The following is a 24068-nucleotide window of genomic DNA, read 5'->3' as shown; positions in this document are numbered from 1 at the left end:
AAAGATTTAACTGATGATAACATCTGATTATGATCTGATTAACATCTGACAAAAACAATGATTATGCACCAAAATATTACTTCAGTAATTTAAAGTTAAGTTAAATCTTGAAAAATGTGTTAAGTTTATGTCAAGTGTTTGAAAAATCTCAACATTGCAATTTTTTTATTTTTTTTTGGGAACAGATTCATATTCCATTTCCTTTGCTTCCAGTAAAAAAAACTGCAGACCTGGTCAAATTCGTTAATAATTTGATTTGGAGTAATTTTTCCATTACATCTGATATATGGAAATAAAAGCTATTAAAAGTATTTATACTTTATTCACTTTTTTAAAACGCACTGCTATTTATTTGAACTGTATGCAACTTGTCTTTAATTCTGTTTTCTTGTTGGGTTTTTTTTACGCATGTGAAAATGTCAAATAAATTTTTTTTTTTTTAATGTTTGCAGGCATACTTTCAACATTTCAGGGATTTTTGAAAAAAATGCAACATGAAAAACCAATGGCGCACTTGCTGCACGTGGAGATGGTGGCCCTAGTTCGAGAGCTCCTCAGCAAATTTATGAAGCTGGAAGCCATCCCACTGAGTGCAAAGGATATCATCAAGGTTGATGTCCGGAGTAAAGATTTGCAACTTTAAGACAAAAGGTTGTCTGTTGGAAGATACTGCTACTCTGCACTAAACAAGGCCCGTGTGGAGAGGCTGATATGGGTGAGAAACATTTACAACTCTCTCAGAGAAGGGTACATGAAGTCATCAGAGTTCCTTCTCAAAGACCTTCCTCTGGACAACAAGATAATCACCTCACTTTCTGCACTCACTCCCTCTCTGATTCAAGATGACTCCATCTGTGGGGCTTTTATCACATTAGGAGAGGCCTTGCCTAATGTGGTCGCACCAGAAGAGATTGGTCAGGTGGAGGAAGAGATACGGGCGTACCAAATAGAGGTGGACCTGGTAACGTGTGCCCAGAACTACATTGAAGAAGAAGGCCGAGTTGATGTAGATTGGTGGAGCAGAGTTGTATCCATGAAAAATCCAGAGAGAGGTGTGAGATTTCCCATTCTGGGTCAGCTGGTCAAAGCACTACTTAGCATTTTCACAGGCCCCCTGGTTGAGGGATCATTTAATCTCATGGGTGATATTCTTGAAGCAGACAGATGCTCCATGAATGTGGAAACTTATGAGAGCCTTGCAATTGTAAAATCCACGATTAAAGCAAGGGAGTGGACAGCATCGACAATGACAATAGACCAGCCATTAAGGTGGTCTTGCCTGTCATCGTATCAAACATATCAAAAACATCTGCAGAAAAAGAAAGAGGCACAACAGGCACAAAAGAAGAAAAGGGTGAATGAGGCAGCAAGGATTCGGCCATCACAGATGGCAAACAAACTCATACGGCAGGCCAGGAATATCGCTGGATCAGCCAAAGCCTCCTCTAGACGAGTCAAACACTCATCCTCGTCCACTGGACCATCCAGACCTTTTTCAACCTCCTCTGGACCAGCCAGACCCTCACCAACCTCCACTGGACCATCCAGACCCTCACCAACCTCCACTGGACCATCCAGACCTTTTTCAACCTCCTCTGGACCAGCCAGACCCTCAGCCTCCTCCTCTGGACCATTCAGACCATTTTCAACTTCCAATGGACCAGCCAAACTCTTTCTCTCTCCCTCTGGACCAGCTAAAGCCTCATCTTCATCCTCTGGACCAGCCAAAGCCTCATCTTCATCCTCAGGACCAGCCAAAGCATCATCTTCATCCTCTGGACCAGCCAAAGCCTCATCCTTATCTTCTGGACCAGACTCTTCTGGACTAGCCAAACTCTTTCTCCCTCCCTCTGGACCAGCCAAAGCCTCATCCTCATCATCTGGACCAGCCAAAGCCTCATCCTCCTCCACTGTACCAGCTCCATCTTCTGATCCAAATGTCTTAAAAAGAAAGAGTTTGCAGGACTTTGCTTACAACCCAGAAAAAAAGAAAAAATAAGTGATAATGGCCTTGATTTCACTTCTAATCTTCAGTTTAGCAGTTCAGTTCTTTAGCACTTTGAGCACTTGTTATTTATGCACTTTAAGCACTTGCTATTGTTTAGCAGTTTTTTTTGTACTTTATTTTTGTTATTATTGTCAATATTTGAAGTAAGTCCTTCAAATAAAAAAGTCCCCCCCAAAAAAAAGTTCAACTGTACTGAAAAATAACGTTGCTTATGAATGTTGGCAAGTAAAAAAGTATTTGAACTTTGTGATCAAGTGCCATTCTTGGCACATCACACAACGACGAAATGCGTCCTCTGCATTTTAACCCATATGTGATATATTAGCTATATTATTTAGCTTCATTCTTAAAATAATAATACTAATACCAATAATAATAATAACAAAACCAAATGTAGCCAGGTCTATAAAGCTACCATAAGGCTTTGAAGCTATTATAGAGCGTAATTTGTAAAGAGGGAGACATGAACCTTACAATAAGTGTGTGTATACCAAAGTGGGCAGCTGTCTCTTTAAGACGTTCCTGAGTGCCGAAAGGTAGGGTGGGAGTTTTTTTTCCGGTGGGTTTTTCTAGACTGAGGAAGGCGGGTAAAGAGAGCGGAAAGAAGAGTCAACGGCAACTTAGGGAAATAAACGTATATATACATATATATATATTTGTGTAGATGTCAATGTTTAGAGCACTGTTTATTTTTTTTGGCCTAAGCATACAATTGCAGCAATTAGTGGATAGAAAGATTTTGGTGCAAGTGCTCTCTTTTGGATATCCTGGTAGGTCAATTTACCTGTTTGAAAATATAGATATAGGGATCATTAGTGTGAAGGAAAAACAGTCAGGATATGAATGTGAACCTTTGCTGATTGTGTGGTTGATTATTTTCTTTACTAATGTATCATTTTTTGTAGTTGTATGTAAAATGCTAAAGCTACCTATAAGGCTACTTGCTAATTGATCGGAATACGTTGACTGTGATATGGTGTTATTCAGTTTAGCCACCCTGTTAGTACCATTGCAGGTTGAAATGTTTATAATGTGCATATATAAGTATATACATGTATATGTGTATATTAATGTTATTCAGGAAATCTGTGTATGGCCTAATGTGAATCTGAGATTGCGCTGTATGTTAATGGATGATGGAAAAAAATATAATTTTGTGTGATGTTTAAGTAAGACATCTAACTCTCTGTACTTTGTGTGCAGACTGTTTTTTTTGGATTTGATTCCGTTCCGAATTCAGTATTTTTTCGGCCAAGGAAGATCGCTTGTTTCACAGAGTCGCTCCCTCTGCGTTGAACTGCGCAATGTAACAAGTTTTTTGCAACTGGAGATTTTTTCTTTCCCAGCGCTTTGTGAAGAAATCCTCAAGTGTTGCAACGGCATCCACCTCCCCAGTGGACACGGGGATCTCCAGCATGCTGCTGTTGCAGCAGAGGCAGGGTCCGAGTGGGCGGCAGTTTGGAAAAAGATTGCAGCCCTCGAAGACAAGGTTCCGGTCCGAGATCTCCATGCTTGCTGGTGCCCTGACTGACCCATATATATCCCGGAGTAGTTCGGAGACCACTGGGACTCCTTTTGTAGTCCCCACTTCAGCTCCAAGCTGTTTCCCGCCCCCTCCTCCTCCTCCTCATCCTCCACCGCCACCTCGTCCTCCTCCACCTGCTAGTATCCAGGGCCCCAAGCAGAGTCATCGTCAGGGAAGTGGCGCAGGACCCACCAAAGGCCCCAACATGGTGGATGTCCTGGCGGAGCTGCCCCGCATTAAACTGCACCCGGTGCTGAGATCGCCAGGTGGGACGCCAGTGCCAAGGAGGGGCTGACACAGGGGACGCCCATGGCCTCAAGAGGACATTACTTCCATCTTATCAAAGGCTCTGGCGGGTGTGGGCGGCCTCCTCTCTTGGGCCGCGGGCCGGGTGGTGCTTGGCTCTGCTGCGCCGTGGTGGGGCCCTGGCGGGCAATCCGGGGGATCTTGGGACACTGGGGGCCTTCTAGGCGGATTGGGGGGTTCGGTTTGGGCTGGGCGGGGGGGCTCGCCGCCCGTCCTCCCTCTGCGGGCCTCCCTGTACGGGGGTTGGCGCCCCTTTAGTCCCTCGCGGGCTGCTTCCTGGGTTGGGCGGGTGGTTATCTCCGGGGCACATGGCCGTGGGCCCTTGTGCTGGGGGGGCGGCAGGGTGGCCTCGGTTGCCTGGTTTCTCCTGCCTTCGCCTTCGGCCTTGTGGGGGGGTGGGGTGCTGTCGCTTCCCCCGACGGCATCATATGCCAGCACATCCAATGACAAATCAGTTCACACCTACACTTACACATACATATAAGAATGGTTGAGCGATCAGTATCATTATTATTGTTACTTTTTAGCGTGTGTTATAGACATAGGAATTGAAATATACATGTATAAGGGTAGGATCAAGTGTGTGTATGCTACATAAATATATATATATATATATATATATATATATATATAATACCTATTTGTCACATTATTAATTATAATTATTATTACTGATGTTATAATGTTTGTTGTTTGATGTCCTTGTAATGAGTGTTATTTTTCTTATGGTTGTTTGTATTCTGTATTCCCCTACACTTCATTTTCTCCGTCCCACCTACATTATTAGTTTTATTTTTCCTGTGTACCTCTGTTTCCTTTTTTTTTTTTTCTTTTCTCTCCCCATGGTGATTAATGTCTGTTCTCGTTACGATTGTTGTTTCTGTATCCCCCGTTTTTTTTTTTTTTTTTCCTTTCCTCCACGGGACAGGTGAGTTCGGAGCAGCCACACTCTTTGCTCTTGAATTTAGTGTAAAATAAAGTTGTCCTCCGAAGAGGGGGGGTGGTGGTGGGGAATTTAAAAAAGAAAGAAAAAAGGAAAGGGAAAAGAGAAAAAAAAATAAAAAAATCAAAGGCTCTGAAAAAGAAGTTCAGGCACCAGATCCACTCTGATGAGTAGGAGAAGCGGTCCTCTGAGCCCTTAAACTTTTTATACTTATATCATTTTTATACTTAAGACTTATATACTTTATATACTTAAACTTTATATACTTATACTTTATGTACTTATACACTCACCTAAAGGATTATTAGGAACACCATACTAATACGGTGTTTGACCCCCTTTCGCCTTCAGAACTGCCTTAATTCTACGTGGCATTGATTCAACAAGGTGCCGAAAGCATTCTTTAGAAATGTTGGCCCATATTGATAGGATAGCATCTTGCAGTTGATGGAGTTTTGTGGGATGCACATCCAGGGCACGAAGCTCCCGTTCCACCACATCCCAAAGATGCTCTATTGGGTTGAGATCTGGTGACTGTGGGGGCCATTTAAGTACAGTGAACTCATTGTCATGTTCAAGAAACCAATTTGAAATGATTCGAGCTTTGTGACATGGTGCATTATCCTGCTGGAAGTAGCCATCAGAGGATGGGTACATGGTGGTCATAAAGGGATGGACATGGTCAGAAACAATGCTCAGGTAGGCCGTGGCATTTAAACGATGCCCAATTGGCACTAAGGGGCCTAAAGTGTACCAAGAAAACATCCCCCACACCATTACACCACCACCACCAGCCGGCACAGTGGTAACAAGGCATGATGGATCCATGTTCTCATTCTGTTTACTCTACCATTTGAATGTCTCAACAGAAATCGAGACTCATCAGACCAGGCAACATTTTTCCAGTCTTCAACTGTCCAATTTTGGTGAGCTTGTGCAAATTGTAGCCTCTTTTCCTATTTGTAGTGGAGATGAGTGGTACCCAGTGGGGTCTTCTGCTGTTGTAGCCCATCCGCCTCAAGGTTGTGCGTGTTGTGGCTTCACAAATGCTTTGCTGCATTCCTCGGTTGTAACGAGTGGTTATTTCAGTCAAAGTTGCTCTTCTATCAGCTTGAATCAGTCGGCCCATTCTCCTCTGACCTCTAGCATCAACAAGGCATTTTCGCCCACGGGACTGCCGCATACTGGATGTTTTTCCCTTTTCACACCATTCTTTGTAAACCCTAGAAATGGTTGTGCGTGAAAATCCCAGTAACTGAGCAGATTGTGAAATGAGCAGATTGTGAAATACTCAGACCGGCCCGTCTGGCACCAACAACCATGCCACGCTCAAAATTGATTAAATCACCTTTCTTTCCCATTCTGACATTCAGTTTGGAGTTCAGGAGATTGTCTTGACCAGGACCACACCCCTAAATGCATTGAAACAACTGCCATGTGATTGGTTGATTAGATAATTGCATTAATGAGAAATTGAACAGGTGTTCCTAATAATCCTTTAGGTGAGTGTATACTTTATATGCTTATATTTATATACTTATACTTTGTGTACTGATTATATATACTTATTAATAAATAATATATTTTTATCACTACCCCCACCTAGAATACTGTGTGCAGGTTTGGTCACCATACCTCAAGAAGGACATTACTGCCTTAGAAAAGGTGCAACGAAGAGCTACGAGAATGATTCCTGGTCTTAGAGGAATGTCTTACGAGGAGAGGTTAGCGGAACTGAATCTGTTCAGTCTTGAGCAAAGGAGACTAAGGGGGGATATGATTCAGGTCTATAAGATTCTAATGGGTCTGGATGCTGTTCAGCCAAATGACTATTTCAATATTAGTCTAAATACTAGAACTCGTGGCCATAAGTGGAAATTAGCGGGAGAACATTTTAAAACAAATTTGAGGAAGCACTTCTTTACACAGCGTGTAGTCAGAATATGGAATAGTCTTCCTGCTATTGTAGTGGAAGCTAAAACCATGGGTTCCTTTAAATCAGAGCTAGATAAGATTTTAACAACTCTGAGCTATTAGCTAAGTTCTCCCCAAACGAGCTTGATGGGCCGAATGGCCTCCTCTCGTTTGTAAATTTCTTATGTTCTTATGATTTTGTAATACTGCTGCAGCATTCTCCACATGCTAATCACTGCCCCACATTGAATTGGCACTTTGATCAGCCATGAATCACTTCACTACCCCCTGTTGAATGTTGCATCGTATGTTGTTAGATATCTCGTAGTAGTATTGCAGTATTTATTTAAATTGAAAATGCTTAAAACAGATCAATTTCTCACAAACACATCTATTCATGAGTGATTTAAACGGCAAGGATGAAAATGATTAGGATTAGCTCTTGCCAAAATAGGGCTTGTAAACTTTTGTGGTACTCAGAATTAACCCAAACAACTATGACTCTATAATCCTCTATAATCACTCTCACTCTGTCACACTTGAATCAAACTCCAGGCCTCGCATGTAATGAGCAAAATTTTCTTCTTTATTCAGCAATCCAGCGTAGTGTTCCAACCACACTCGGGGACAATGCGCAATGCACCCCGCACCCAGAAATCAGCAGGTTAATATACTATAAGACGAATTCCCCTATATGGACTTCTAAGTCCTGATTGGTTACCAAACATCTGCAAACCAGGTTTCGAACATACAACAAACATAATACGCCACCTCTATTGGTCTACTTCAAGGATGTTCAGTTTCCAATCCTCGTTAGGCCTAGGCCTCCTATGAGTCCCACACATAATCCTGTCTATCCAGCCTAGGAAGGAGGGCAAAAACCCTAAACATTAGGGAAATTCCACTCCCAACCCAGCAAAAAGGTGCAACCCCCCCTTCGGTGTCCATGGCTGGCATGGCTCACAATGTTATCAGTAAGGGAAACCCCAACCCTATATTAATTGAGGGAATAATTAATAAAATAAAGGGAATGATTCTATAAGGCTGTAACTAATCAAAACAAGAACTGACTGGCGCGCCGGCAAGTCAAGGCTACCTAATCGGAACAGATAGGGGGGCGACAGAGAACATCAGCGGCCCCTACTTATCTTTTAGCCTTCCAGAAGGCCAAGAACAGTACGAGCCGGCTAGAATCACACATATGGTTGTCACGTACACGGAAGGTACCGAGAAAGGGGGGGAGATGCCCAAAGGGCTTTAAAAGGGATACAGCTGATACATATGGCAGAGCCTCCTCCTGTACATGCTGAATGTATGTCAGACGGCCGCTCCCGGATTGCAATCTGTCAGACAATAAACCGGTGATTTGCAACTTCTCCCCGTGTCAGCTGTGAATCTCTTCTCATCCACGGACCCGGTGGAGACGCCGTGCTCCAACATACCTAAATAAAGACTTCAGCGTAAACATATACAACCCTTATGGGTACATAACTTGCTTGTGTGTTCAAATGCTACCATACAACAAACTGCGTCTAGCATAGTATAGCAGCTACATTTCAAGGCTTCCTGCAGGTCCCCTTTCTCCCCCCGGCGATGTTCCCTTTAGCCCAGTTCTCCAAGATCTGTGGCCTGCAAAGCTGGTTCCGTGCAGGTGGCTGTGAGGCAAGGACACACGGCACCATCCCCAAAACAACAAAACCTGAGACACAAGAACAATCCCACAATGCCTCCCAACCCTGGCCTACCATCACTTTAAATTTCCCTTCCACACTTTGAAGTAATGTTAAACATATACTACATAATCCTGAAAAGGAGTGGTCACTAAAATTAAACAGCTCGCAGATCTTCACAATGCAAGAAATGCAAAGATGGAGAAAGCGAAGAACAGTTCACAGCCGGCTGGGCACATTGTCATCATCAAAGATTTTAAGCATGTTTATTTATATAGCACAATTCGGGCACAAGGCAATTCAAAGTGCTTTACAAAGACAAGGATACAATCAAATTAAAATGTCAAAATCACATTTCAAAGATAAGTAAAAGAAATAATAATGAAAATAAATAATTTTATTAATCAATTACAATGAACACATAATAATAAGAAAAAGCCAAAATAAATAAATAGCTAACTGAAAAGACGTCACATTTTAATGACAGAAAATGACTGGTGCTGCACTAGGAAACTCTGACCATGCAACAATTCATCTAATTCCAGCATACAGACAAAATCTGAAAACTGCTAAACCTGTTGTTACTAGAGTGAAACACTGAACATGTGGAGCAGTAGAGCAATTAAAATCATGCTTTGACTCGACAGACTGGAATGTTTTCAAAACTGCTACTAACAGCGTGGATGAATACACGGACACTGTAACATGGCACATAAGCTTCTGCGAGGACTCTCGCATTCCCAAATAGTCTGTTGTCAGCTATAATAACGACGAACCATGGTTTACAACTGAACTCAGGCAGCTTCCTAAAACAAAAGATGAAGCTTACAGGAGTGGTGACAAAAACCTGTTCAAATTCTACTGCGGGTTTGAAAAGCCACATTCGCGCATCATACAGCCCTCACCTTTTCAATGGCCTTCTTCACACCTGGGTACCTTCACACCTCGCCCACACTATACCCAGCTCACCCCCCCCACGTCCAGCCACCTCCCCAGGAGAATCAACGACAGAGATGTAAACAAGATCTTCAGTAGCCAGAATACAAGGAAAGCTCCTGGTTCAGACTCTGTCTCCCCAGCCACTCTGAAGCACTGTGCAGATCAATAGTCACCTGTCTTCACAGATATTTTCAACCAGTCACTGAACCAGTCAGTGACTACAGACTGGTGGCTCTCACATCGGTGGTAATGAAGGCTTTTGAGAGACTTGTGCTGTCATACCTTAAAACCATCACAGACCTATCGCTTGACCCCAGGCTACAGTCTGCCTACAGAACCAACAGACCTGTGGACGATGCAGTTAACACTGGACTCCATTTCTTACTCCGACTTTTGGAGTGCCCTGAGACATATGTTAGGATTCTGTTTGTGGACTTTAGCTTTGCATTTAATACTATTCTATCGGAGCTAATGCGGAATGAACTCTCACAACTGTCCGTGCCTGATCCAAAATAACATGTTATAACCACGATGGCCCAGTTTTACGCTACAATCATTGAGTCCATCGTCACCTCCTCCATCACAGCCTGGTTTGGATCAGCCACTGAACGAGACAAGGCCAGACTGCAACACATCATCCACTCAGCAGAGCGAATAATCGGCAGTAACCTGCTTACCCTCCAGACACTTTACATCACCAGAACCAGGAAACGGGCATACAAAATCTTTGAGGACCCATCTCACCCTGCTCACCACATCTTTCAAGCCTTACCCTCCATGAGAAGACTCATGGCAATCAGAACCAAGACCCCCAAGAGCTTCTCCCCTCAGGTAGTCTCTCTCATTAACCAAACCAGTCTCTGAATGGACGTTCAATTAATCGTCAGCTGCAGTGAAATATCCACCAGCATAACCAGTGAACAACTGATAAACTTCCTCTATGATTATATTCTGCACTTTTGCACATTATGCACACATACTGCAAATTCTGTATACATATTGCACTCTTGCACATATAGTTGACTTGGCTGCTACTTAATAATGGCACCATTTAAGAGCCCTTTAAATTATTATACCATTTATATAGTTTATATTCATACTACAATGATTACTATGTACACACACATATATAAATATCATAATACCATCATTACTACCATTAATAAACTTAATTATCATATAATTATCATATTACCCAATTGCCAGTCTATTGTTTATTACCTTTCTGCATATGTCTTTGCTAAATGTGGGTAACTCTCGCCAGTGTGGGGAAGCAATAAAAAAGGCCAACAGAATGTTGGGTTATATCTCTAGGTGTGTGGAGTTTAAGTCAAGGGAGGTGATGATACACTCATATAATTCCTTGGTAAGACACCACCTAGAATACTGTGTGCAGGTTAGGTCACCATACCTCAAGAAGGACATTGCTGCCTTAGAAAAGGTGCAACGAAGAGCTACGAGAATGATTCCTGGTCTTAGAGGAATGTCTTATGAGGAGAGGTTAGCGGAACTCAATCTGTTTAGCCTTGAGCAAAGGAGACTAAGGGGGGATATGATTCAGGTCTATAAGATTCTAACGGGTCTGGATGCTCTTCAGCCAAATGACTATTTCAATATTAGTCTAAATACTAGAACTCGTGGCCATAAGTGGAAATTAGCGGGAGAAAAATTTGAGGAAGCACTTCTTTACACAGCGTGTAGTTAGAGTATGGAATAGTCTTCCTGCTAGTGTAGCGGAAGCTAAAACCCTGGGTTCCTTTAAATCAGAGCTAGATAAAATTTTAACAACTCTGAGCTATTAGTTAAGTTCTCCCCAAACGAGCTTGATGGGCCGAATGGCCTCCTCTCGTTTGTAAATTTCTTATGTTCTTATGTTCTTTGTAATGTCATGTAAAAGCACCACCAAGGCAAATTCCTTGTATGGAAACATATCTGGATTCCGATTCTACATCCTTCATCAGTACTAGAAAACTTCCATCCAGCGTTGCATTTCACTTTGACGCTGTCGCTTTTGAAACACTTTTCTGTGATCTAGCTCTTGTTTTGGTCGCCGACTATCATCCAACAAAAGGTTCATTTCAGCTCTCCTAATCTGACATAAACCACACTCACAAACACTTTTGGGTTACTGTGTCACCGGGAAGGGATGGACTCCAGTCGGGATGGGTTTCCAGCATTTCCTATCCTGGCTGTTCTCTTTAGGGACAAACACAGGAATGGAGTCTAGTGATCACACCGGAACTTGACTTACCTGAACGGAGATGTATGGAGCAGACTCTCATATGCGCAGGGATGCTCTGGAATGCAAGGTCTTTACGCCCCACCGCTATAAGCTACGCCATCCGACGCCATTTCGTCAACTCTTCCACTTTTGCTCTTGTCTTTTCCAATCCAGAAAAGAGAAGAAACCGAAGAGAGACCCGAGTCGATATGGGGCTGCCGCTTAGCGGGTCGCCGTTAGCCGGGCCTCCGTGACGCCCCCCCGCAGAGTAGAATGCCCAGGGGCGTCGCAGTCACCGGCGTCCTCCCTGTCCTCCTGTCCTCTCAAAAAACAGCAATCATTTAAACAAACATGAGGGAAAATTCAAAAGGCAAAGATGAAGTCATGCCTTACCTCAGCACAGCTGCCCACCGCACAAACGACAGCGTGTCACCTTACTTTAAAAAAAAGAAAAAAGGCGGGAAATTGGGGCCGCGCACGGACAGGGCCCCTCCCTCGCACCACATGCGGCTAATTAGTTGGCCATCCAGAGGCACTCAGTCTATTAGTCACCCATTCAGTCAGTCAGTTCTGCCTTTCAACAACAGGGGGCAGTAGAGGTGCACCGTTCCCGGAAGCACTGCAATACCGGGTCGATGCCTGTAGCAGACGGGGCAAGCCCCACTTCCGGCTCCCTGTTCCAAAAATCCGTTTAATATGTGGTCCCCTCCATGGGGGACGTATCAAAATAACCTTTTCATACCAAAACAAAATGTAAATCAGCTCAAATACATGAATAATAAATATTATGCTTGTACTACTTACATTAACACATAATCACAATCTATAAGGCTGAAACATTCCCACACTATGCAAATCATGCCAACACAGTACAATAAGACTTTCAAAGATAATATTAAACAAACACCCACAGAGTGTTCCAAAGTGCATTTTGCAATGTCTATACTTTGAATGTCAAATTACAAACTTCACATAAATCTAAAGTACACTAAGATTAAGATGAGTTTGTTACCAAACCAAATATATAAGAAATAATTTATTTGCCAGGAATTAAGTTTATGATATTGAATGAAATGTGTGAGCATGCCCCAGTTAGTGAAAGTGTGTCCCCTACCCCAAGACTCCAGAGGGTTAAAAAGGAACACATCCGCAGACTTCCAAGCTCTGCACTAGGGCTGAACGATATTCTGTTTTGACATCGACATCGCGATGTGCGCGTGAGCGATAGTCACATCGCCGGAACATACGATGTGAAGGGTAGAAGCCCATTGTGTATTAAGAGAACGGTAGCACACAGTAAACACGAGTTTGTTGTATGGCTTGTTGCTGGGGTGACATGCACGTTCCGCGTGCCTGCACAGTGATTGGTTCGCTGTGTCGCTGCTCACCGCTCACAGCCAACATTCACTGCTAAAAATGCGCGACGAAGAGGATCCGCCGCAAAAAAATTATTTCGTACCAAAAAGAAAGTCGAAATCATCTATTTGGGACTATTTCGGCTACAAAAAGGAGGATGTTGACCAAAAAGAGGTACTTTGCATGGAGTGTCATAAAGTTGTGGCCACAAAACATGGAAACACCACCAATTTGTCTGATCACTTAAAACGGCACCACAAAGCTCTTTACAACGAATACAAAGCCAAATCTGGATGTCAACCAAAACAAACAAATGTTTGTGATGCCTTTGCCAGTGTGACACCTTACCAGAAAGGCTCTCAATGACAGAAAGAAATAACAGACGCAATAACGTTTCATATCGCTAAAGATATGTTGCCATTAAATACCGTCGCCAAAGAGGGATTTAAGAAAATGATCCGAACGCTTTGTATGTTATACCATCCCGCACATATTTTTCCCAAGTTGCGATAAAAGAGCTGTATGAAAAATGCAAATCTAAGATTGAAGCAGAACTGTCGCACGTGGAATACTATGCAACTACAACAGACTTGTGGTCCAGCAGGACAACGGAGCCCTACATGAGTCTGACGGTCCATTTCATCGCAGAGGACTTCGAGCTAAAAAGTCGCTGTTTGCAGACGGCATTTTTCCCGGAAAGTCATACAGCCGAGAATGTCGCAGAGGCCCTGAGAGAAGCGGTGTCCGCTTGGGGCTTAGATGAGACATGTCAAGTCTGAATAACAACAGATAATGCAGCGAACATGGTGAAAGCTGCCGATCTGAACAAGTGGACCAGGCTACAGTGCTTCGGCCACAGACTGCATCTTGCAGTTGGTGAGTAATGACCATGATCTTTATCCAAAATAAAAATACATTTTTACTCAGCTGTTTTACTTAATAACCTGTCCTGAACCTGACAAAACTTGTAAAATGAATTTGTTGCATGTGTGTACGTAGAGCTTTAAAACGTAAGAAAAAATACAGACACTAAACATTTAATTTTAAACAAAAAATAGTTTTATGAGCACATTTGAGGAGCTCTTTTCCAAAATGCGATAACTCCATTTCAATAGTTTTCAGGGAAATTAATTGTTTTACCTAGACCCACACATTTTGTGAATATTCAATTTATCCTGTTAAAATGTTTTTTGCTTAGTCTGAACATGTTGAATAATGATTATTAAATCAAACAACTATATTGTTGTTGAAAAATTCAAAGTAATTTTTTTTTCTTTTCAAAACGCTATAAATCCATCCATTTTTCCCAAAAATTGATGGTTGTCTTTTTTTAAAAGTCTTTTGTCTTTTATTTTTCATGTTCGCAGTTATTAATAAACAATTAAAATGTCTCATTGCAATATTTTACATATTCCTAATCATTACTTTTGCTGGTTCTTTGTGACAGCTTTTAGGTGCCGTTTACATGAACGCGTCCTGCATCAGCACCGAAAACTTAGAGAGAGAGAGAGAGAAAGAATAAGATTTTTTTACTTATTTTGAGGAATTATAGCCTAATGAACAAACATCTGTTAGGAGCGCAGCCACGTTGGATTGCGAGAACGTTCACTAGGCTAAAATTAAGTTCGGTGCTTATTGGGGTTTGGAAAGAAACTGCATCTTGCAGTACATTTTAAACAAGGAAATTATTATTGCCGTTTATCGCGTTTTGGAAAAGAGCTCTTCATTTATTGTTTGAAATAAAACAGTGTGCTTCAATAATTAAAGTTCGCAATGTTTTGTTTGTTTTCTCCGCTTAGAAAATGCAGTGAAAAAGGATGGCCGCAATGATCGTGCTACAGGAGTCTGCAAGAAGCTGGTGAGCCACTTCTCTCACAGCTGGAAGGCCAGCGATGCCCTGGCAAAAGTCCAGAAGGAACTCAATCTACCATCACATTGTCTCATCTCAGAATGCCAAACAAGATGGGGTTCCAGACAGATGATGATCAGCAGGATATTAGAGCAGCAGCAGGCTTTAACTCAGGTCCTGTCTGCAGACAAGAAGCTGCGGCATCTAATTCCAACCTGGCAAGATATAGATGTGCTGGAGTCTGTAAGCAAGTCACTGGGCCCAATGCTGGATTTCACCGATGCACTTTCAGGCGATGAATACGTCAGTGTCTCCTTTGTAAAGCCAGTTCTTCAGCTCTTCAACACTTCACTACTGGAAATGCGAGAGGAAGACACAGACCTGACCAAGAACATAAAGATGAAGATGCTGGACTACCTCAATGAGAAATACGAAGATGATGATACTCAGAAGCTGCTAGATATGGCATATTTTTTGGACCCCCGGTTCAAGATAGACTTCATCAGTGCAGACAAGAAGACCCAAGTTAAGGCCAGAGTGGTATCACAGATGATGGAATGCCAGGAGAAATCAAGCTGCAGCACTGACGTGGAGCCCAACGTTACCAGTGCACCCCAGGCAAAGAAAGCAAAGAAGTCATTGGGAAGCTTCTTTAAACAGAGAGAAACTGAAGCAAAGGGTGATTCCTCTCTGACCCTAAAGGATGCTTTGGAAGCAGAGCTAAACACTTACCTGCTAACACCTCCAATAGACAAAGAGGAGGATCCACTTGCATGGTGGAAAGTACACAAACTAAGCTTTCCTCATCTCGCCAGACTTGCCCGCAAAAACCTGTGTATTCCTGCGACAAGCTCGCCGTCAGAGAGACTTTTCAGTACTAGTGGCAACATCGTCACTTGCCAACGAACCTGTCTCAAGCCTGCAAAGGTTGATAGTAGAGGTCGACCGATATGGGTTTTTCAATAGCCGATGCCGATATTTAGGAGTCAGGGTCAGCCGATGGCCATTATATGCTGCCGATATTTTTTGGCCGAAAATTGGACGTTTTCCCCTCTATTTGCATGATAAAATATCACATTAATAATAACAAACGATACACAAAATTTCTCAACTTAGCATTTACTGAATACTGACTTGTGTAAATTTAAATATAAACTTAAATAACAAAAACACAATACAACTTATAAACAACTTAAACTTATAAACAATAAAGATAGCAGCATCAGAATCTCTTTAGCAGCAAACTCATTCTTCAGCTCCCAAGCTCACCAGTCTGCTGCAGATATTGCACCTGGCTTTTCCTGGTGTTGGCTTTGTGAAATGCTGCCATACAGGATTAGATTTTTGTTCAGCCATCAGACAGCAATTACTAAAACAGAAGAATAAATGCAAGGTTAGAATTTTTATTATAGTACCTTCATCTTCAATTCATTCTACAATTCCAGTATTCCATGCACATTAAAACAATTACACTCTAATACATTTTGAAGAAAAAAAAAACACTAAGTGCATCATGGTATGATGAGTAGTGTACACTAACATGTTGTTTCTGTTGTTAGCAGACAGATAGCTTAAAGCCAAATTCACAATCAGAATCTAGTGATCCCGGAAAATAAAATAAAATAACTGTCGTATTGCACAGCCTTGTATGCAAGGACAACATAAGCCCCTAGTGATTGTGACGTTGTCTACGTATAAGCCCGTATAAAGGACAGACATGTTTAATGAGGAAACTAACTGCGCAAAGTCATGCACTTTTTATCTAGACGTCTGACAAATTGTTTGAATCTCCGGTCTCAAATGAAAAAAAGTTGCACAGAAGGACCATTGTCAGCATCAGCTCAAGTAAATGGTAACCAGGCTTTCGAACAAACACTTTTCTCCGCCATGCATTGTTCTTAGCAGCTCTGTGTCTCCCGAGGACGGCGCTGTCTGTGATCAGGGCAGAGTAACGCAACTCTCACACACGCTGCAGTATTTGAGAGCTGCCTGCTCCGCCCCACACACTCACAGAGTGAAACTCTCCGACACAAGAAAAAAAACGTAACTGATAACATCGGGCAGATATGGTAATAATTAAAATGTTAACAACTAAAATGATTTTTAACGATTAAAAAACGTCTGTGAGCCCACCAATAAGCGCACAAAACGAACTCTATTAGAATCAATGATCCTTAATGTTACCTGTAAGCTACAGTTGGTTGAAGGCTCATTATCATTACCCCAGTTCCCAATAGCGTAATTCGCGTTTTCTTTTAAAGCAACATTTCATAGCAAACTACTTAAATAAACAGGTCATTGAAAGATCAGAATTTAAGCCTTACCGTTTTATCCCAGGACTCTTCCAAAACTTCTGGCTGTGGCCCTGCACAAGGCAGCATGGGTCACGTGTTCCACAGCAACAATAACACTGGGCTGCCCGCAGACGTGCCTGTCTGAAAATCGGCGTAGTGCACTCGGATATCGGCCGATGCGGATACATTAAAAAATGCTAAATATCGGCCCGATATATCGGTCGACCTCTAGTTGATAGACTTGTATTCTTAGCTGAAAACCTTGAGTTAGCAAAGCAAATAAAAAAATATATATTTAAGTTATGTTATGAACCAATCAGGGGGGTTGGTGTTGCAAAGCTGCTGTTTAAATGTGTTCAGCTTTTCTGTTTACAGGAATATGTTCTCTAATCTGTTTAGAAGATTTAATACAAAATATATAAAAATTTTATTTCATTTTGTTTATTTCATATATTTAGCCATGATTATGATGACCAACACCAACACTGTTTTACTTTGGCACTTTGGCTAAGAAAAGTTGACTTAAAAGATTGTGAACCAAAATGCTTATAAGTTGTTTTATAAAAAATATATTTATTTTAAGTTATATTGTTGTAAATCAATCAGGGGGGTTGGTGTAAAGCTGCTGTTTTATTTAAAAATGTGTTCTGCTTTTGTGTTTACAGAAATGTTCGAATTTTGGAATAAAATATTAAGTAACCTTTTTGTCACTTGTAATGAAGCTTGCTTATTAGTGAAATTATTAATATGTAATTATTGGTAATTATTGACTTTAGCCTGGATTGATGGCTCTCAATATCGCAATATATATCGTTTGGAAAAAAATATCGCAATGTAATTTTTTTCCAATATCGTGCAGCCCTACTCTGCACAAGGGTCGGGCTAAAACGGCATCATACACCTTCCCAAAACACATAAAATCAGTAAGCTTGGGAATGAAATAGGTTAATCGCACAATAAACAGCACAACAGATCAAATAAAATGCTAATAAATGTTAATAATGTTAATATTGATGAATAAGTGCTACAGTGATCAACCAAAACAGTGCTCAATAAAATCTTTACGTGCCATTAAATAAAATCCATACCAAATAAAACACACACACAGAAAAACAAAGCACACTTACCTAAAACCCGAAGTGTCCTCTGTGTGCTTCAGGAAAGTGCATCACGTGAACCCTGTAGGATGGAGTGTCACCACCTAGACGTACCGGGGCAGCTTTCGCCTAGGATCAAGGCAGTTGGATGGATGTCAACTTACCTCTGGGGGTAGGTCGTTTAGATAGATGGCTGCTTCCTTCTGGGGGCTGGGGGTTTGGGTGAATGTCAGCTTACTTCTGTGATCAGGGTCTTTGGGTGGAAGTGAGCTTACCTCTGGGGTCAGGGGGTTGAGTTGAAAGCAGCTTGCCTCTGGGGTTGGAACATTTGGGTGGATGTGATCTTACATGAGGGGCCTGCATTTTTGGGTGGACAGCAGTTTGCCTCTGAGATCGTCTGCCGCCGCCCCCCAACTTTCACAGCCAGGACCCCCTCCCTTCCCTAAGGTAGAATAATTCAGACATCCCAACCTGCAAAAACTCAGTTCTGTGAGGTGCCCCCAACCGCCCGACAAGGAGTGAGATGTAACTCCAATAAACTTGATTTCACAGTTTAATTTCTTCATTAATTTCCTCTAGTCAGCGCACTAAATTACGAAGGTCAATATTATGTATTATTTTGACAATAATATAAGTAGATTATTTTACCATTTATGCAAATTCCTTAATTATATTCCATTGCTACGTTACAAAAGTGTTCAAGGAGTCTTTCATGACAGCATTGGCAACTAACCAAGTATCTAACTAGTGTAGACCTGAATAATACAGCACATGAAATGACACTTGTTAAACTCACCTCAACATGCATTTTACAGTCGTTTAAACCGTCATGAGCAATGCTGAAATCACTGTTGCTAACAGTACAGCACGCAACACTGTCATTATTTTCATCCTTATTAAACATGGATACACTTTCTGAAGTGAAATGCGTTTTATACTTCCGTTTTTTGGGGCACTCTCCGTCTGTCATGATGCTCCACTGAACCGATAACTTCGGTCCTCGAGAAGTTAAATAGAAGCCCGCCCACATTGAAATCTGAATGGCTTAATTTGCTAAGTAAACCAATCAGGATGCTGTCTGTCTAGCACGGGCTACAGGCACACACGCAGGGATCCACACATATATGCACGTTCTCTCTTTCTCTCGCTCATTCCGTCGTACGCGCGCGTCTCTCGAGTGCGCGATGCACACACTACTGTCTCGCGTGCATGCTCTTGTTTACTTCCTCTTCTTTCCGGGATATTTTATTCAATTTGCGGGTATCAGGGAGTCGCTGTCAATATGTGGGAGACTCCCGGAACTTCCCGGAGAGTCGGGATGTCTGGATAACTGCTTATTTGTACTATAATGATAGCTGTTAATTTTCAGGGAGCTGTGATGATATTCGAAATTGTGCAGGGTTATATAAGTACTGTGAAGCTGTCGTTATCCAGTTAAATGTTTAAAAATATGTATTATTTTATCATATTTTATGTATACTTTAAGCTTATTCACAGGTCTCTCCTGCGTCCATGCCTACTTCAATGTAAAATCAGACAGATTGCTTAACTTGCAGCTGTCCAATTACGCGTACATATTTTATTGCTGCAGATAATTAAGGTAGGTAATACAACGCTGAAGGTTAGATGTATAGTACGATTACATATGTACAACATGTGGTCATTTCAGTCAGACAAACGTTTAAAATGGAAAACCAGCTTTCCGTTTTTACCGGCAATTTCCATAGCACGTCTTAGTCGAAGTACTACACTGCCATCTATTGGACAAGTCAGGTTACTGAATCGTGAAATGTGTCTACTAAAATGGATAATATCTTCAGTCATGTTTTCTTTTAGGACCACTACAAGAGGATTATCAGTATGAAGGTTTATCAATAAAAATAATTTATTAAACTAAATATTACAGGGCTCTCCCTGAAAATAAGACGCTCTTAGCTTCCAAAGGCAAGGACACATTCTAGTGATTTTCCAGGAGACTGGACCTAACTAACCTGGGGCCTTATTAAAAAAAACAATCAATCAATTCATGTTGAAGCTCACAAGGTGTGGAGAACAAGAAACACAAGTAAGGGAGAAAGGCAAGGTGCAAAGCATACACAAGCAGTGTAACGACATATCAGTTACAATGTATGATTAAAAATACATCATTTCTCACAGTATGAATAGTGGCCCGTTGCTCCTACTATAGCCTCACGCCTCCAGGGTCATGGGTTCAATCTGCACCCCTGCTGTAATAAACAGTGACATTATTACAGTAACATACTGTTTAAAATAGTACAATACTGTAGAAAAAACGCTTTCTGGGCAATATTTATGAGAACCTTGTTGATAAAATACTGTAATGTACTGTAATTCTGTACATGAACTGGAAAAAAATAAACTGTAGAATTTACTCAGATTGAATGATGTAACAATTTGCACTCACTTTTTTGGGTTGACTTTATACCAATTCTAAGAAACATTTTAAATAAATAAAGCTATAGTCTACCCACTGTCACAGTACTATCCTATAAGATTTACTCAAATCAATATTTCAATATTAATATTAATAAATTTTAATATTAACATTAATTAATATTTCAAATCAATATTTGTACTCACTCGTTTGGGTAAATTGGGATATTACTTTTTATGAGTAAAGTAAACCCAAGTTTAGCAAATAACATACCTAATGTATTTAAAGGGCCCTTTTCAGCATTCAACGCAAAGTGATACCAGGTTTGAAACAAGGGTCTTTGCCAGCATGGCCTGATACAGTTTTCTGTCCCTTTGGGAGTAAAGGTCTTTGCTCAAGAGCTCATTAATATGGCTATTCTGCCAAGACTGGGCTTTTCTGCAGCTGTGGTATATTTCACCCACCGTCATGAAGGAAACTCTCCCAAATACTGATCTTGCAAGATGTTCTCTGTTGAGATAAAAAAAAAATGGAATAGCTGTGATTGCTCATGTAATGCTTTTTGGGGTGATGTATTTGTTAATGTAAGGCCATTTTGATTACCCACACTTGGCCTTGTAGCCTTATATTTGCAGAAAAGAGCCTGAGCTGTATGTATATGTATATTTGCATAGCATGACATGGTACTGCCTTTGATGTAGTAGATTTTTAATTCACTGTTATGATGTTGAATAGGACAAGTGCATAAATCCCCAAATATATTGGCTACCACAGCTAAAACGGATCTTGGTGGGGTGTGTTGGTTCGTGCTCCATGGAGTGATCTTGGGTGGGTGGCTAAGATTGGATGTACATAGAATAAAAAACCTCAATGTCTTCTAACATCCCCACCATAAGAAAACACATTAAGTCCTGCTCATACTAATTCTGGTATCTAAACCATCAGCTTTTCAGGACTCTTTGGCAATTATACATCTCAAAACACACAAAGCCAACTGATACAGAGCAATCAGTTTAAACAACCAAAGGAATCCTGAAGTAAAACAAGCAATGATATGTGGTGGAGACTAATATCTGTGGCATTCCATTCTCAACTGCAGTGGGATTCTAAATATTATGTAAACATGGATATCCAAAAAGTAAACCTAATTAAAATCGAAATATTAAATGAGCAGAATGATTAAATTTGTTGTTCTATCCCAATGTAGGAATTATTAGCTCAAATAAATTTTAATATTCTCCACCAATATGTTTGAATTAATTAAAGTTTAATGAATTATTATTTAATGCTGATTATTAATCAATTGTTATGCCGAATGGTCGGCTCCTCCAAACTCAATTGCGGCATCCCTGTGAGTCTGTTAACCCTTTCATGCACAACGTCCACATTTGAGGACTGTAAATTTAACTCCATTTCCTATTTATTTATCATATTGATATACTCCAAACCACTTGAGGGCAGTGTTAGTAGATTCATCGCTATATATTAACAATATGTATAATCTTGTATTTGGAATATTGACTGTTTGATTACATCATTAATTCAACATGGCTGACCGTAATGGCCATGTGCTAAATGCTCCAGGCATTTCTGTAAAAATGTTCTACTCAAAAAGGCAAAATCAGGTAAAAAAAAATATTATGATGTACAGGATAGTATGTTGGACAATTCTATGTTTTTAGAAATGAAATTTGAGGTAAAATATAGTTTGCAGACCTTAAAAACCAACTGTCCACATATGTGGACGTTGCGCAACAAAGGAGTTAAATGACCAAAAATCTGATTTTGTAATTAGGGAGGTTTTTTTTATTTATATTGTTCAAAGATTAATTTAACTACTTTATATTACAAGAAAACAAACATTTATTAAACATACTGTATAAACATAAATAATGATCTCACTACATATTATAAATTATGTGTACTGCCTTTCAGTGACAACATTACAGAAATATATAGAGGTGTGCATGTTCTCCATAGAGAAATATACTATGACATTAGATAGTGATTTTATACATACACACAAACAAACAAACACACACACACACACACACACAGACAGAGAGCGAGACCAATGAGACCAATCACATTTTCCCTTTCAACCAGGAACTACCCAAATCATCTCAGTACAGAGTAGTTGAGGAAATCCCAGAGGGCAGTGGAAGTGATAGTGATGGCAGTGATGACGATTACCTACCACAAGCATCTGGCACAGATTCAGAAAGTGACACAGAAGGACCACCAGAGAATGAGGCAAAGGGTGATGAGGGAGCATCAGAGAATGAGACAGAGAGTGACACAGGCAGACAAGAGGTTGAGATGGTGGACGGCAGAGGCAGAGGAAGAGGACGAGGCAGAGGTAATGGTAATGGAAGCGGTCCTTACAGGAGAAGAGGTAGTCAGAACAACAGAATATGGGCACGTAGGGACAATCTGTATCAGGGAAATCTCCCTGCCTTTACTGGGATGGTCAATGTAATTGCACAGGGTGAGAAGCCTTTAGAATTTTGATACAGTTTAAACATGATATGTTACACAGCGTGTTTAAAAAAATCATTTTATGAGCTTAATAATATATCCAACACATCCTGTCATTATATACTTGAAAAATCAGTTGTTTTTTTACATTAAAGTTATATAATGGTCCATATTTTCTGACGTCTCTCTTTATTCATTTTTACCCCTTTGTTGCGCAGTGTCCACATACGTGGACAGTAAAATAACTTCTATATAAAATTATATTTTTAAAAAATTAAAAATGATTTTCAGTTTTAGTCTCATTTAGAGTAATAAAATCAATATAAAAAAAATCTAGACAATTTTTTTCATAGTGCGTGCATGAAAGGGTTAATGTGAGACTTAAATGGGATTCACTAATTACCAGTATCGCTTAGTAACCTGGGTTAGAAGGCTCGTCCAGCGAGCTGCATCACCAGGTAATGTACACGATTGGTAGCGAAGCTTCCCCCACGGCCAATGAGAGAGAGTCTCGCGATGTTTCAGGCGAGTTTGAGGTTCAGAGCGTGTAGCAAGATCACACAGAGGCAGGAACTTAGTGTGAGTACTCAATGACGGAGGCTGAAGTTGTGTAAAAGACATGCATTTATTCCTAACTAACACTACAACTAACATAAGACAGACATTACACCTAACACAAACAACAAACACGAAATAACGGAATAAAACAAACGATGTAATTATGAAAATGCAATGACCGGATTTAAATGAGTAACCTTAAATGGGAAATACTGTTCTGCAAAGCAAGCATAGTTTGTGGAAACACGACCCTAAAGTCTTATAGCAGGTTAAACAGAACAGCTTAAGTTGTTAGAATGAAAGGAAGTTGATTTACTTGGTTGAAGAGTGGGGGGGGGGGGTCTTGGCAGTTGATGGCAGAGCTGCTGAGCTGATGGCACTCAGGAAGGCGCGGCGTTTGGAGCAGTGGAGTGGAGTCCCTTTAGATTCTCTCTCCTGGTGAAGCTTTGTCTTGGGTGCTGTTCTCTGTTCAGCTGGGCCTTCACCGGAGGGCTTCTTGTGGGCTTCTCTCCTCC

At 40.9% G+C, this 24068-nt stretch overlaps 1 long non-coding RNA gene and 1 pseudogene across 1 annotated transcript; both read right to left on the bottom strand.

Moving 5' to 3' along the window:
• Positions 1-7261: 7261 nt before the first annotated feature.
• On the bottom strand, positions 7262-17386 carry LOC140582308 (uncharacterized). The gene is made up of 3 exons (XR_011985239.1): positions 17056-17386; positions 11557-16100; positions 7262-8138 (listed from the first exon to the last, which is right to left on the bottom strand). It is a non-coding gene; the product is annotated as an uncharacterized lncRNA (long non-coding RNA).
• On the bottom strand, positions 12121-12353 carry LOC140582548 (U2 spliceosomal RNA; annotated as a pseudogene).
• Positions 17387-24068: the final 6682 nt, after the last annotated feature.

Source organism: Paramormyrops kingsleyae, chromosome 24 (assembly GCF_048594095.1).
Source record: "Paramormyrops kingsleyae isolate MSU_618 chromosome 24, PKINGS_0.4, whole genome shotgun sequence".
Classification (NCBI taxonomy): domain Eukaryota; kingdom Metazoa; phylum Chordata; class Actinopteri; order Osteoglossiformes; family Mormyridae; genus Paramormyrops; species Paramormyrops kingsleyae.
This window is presented reverse-complemented; position numbering and strand designations above follow the sequence as displayed.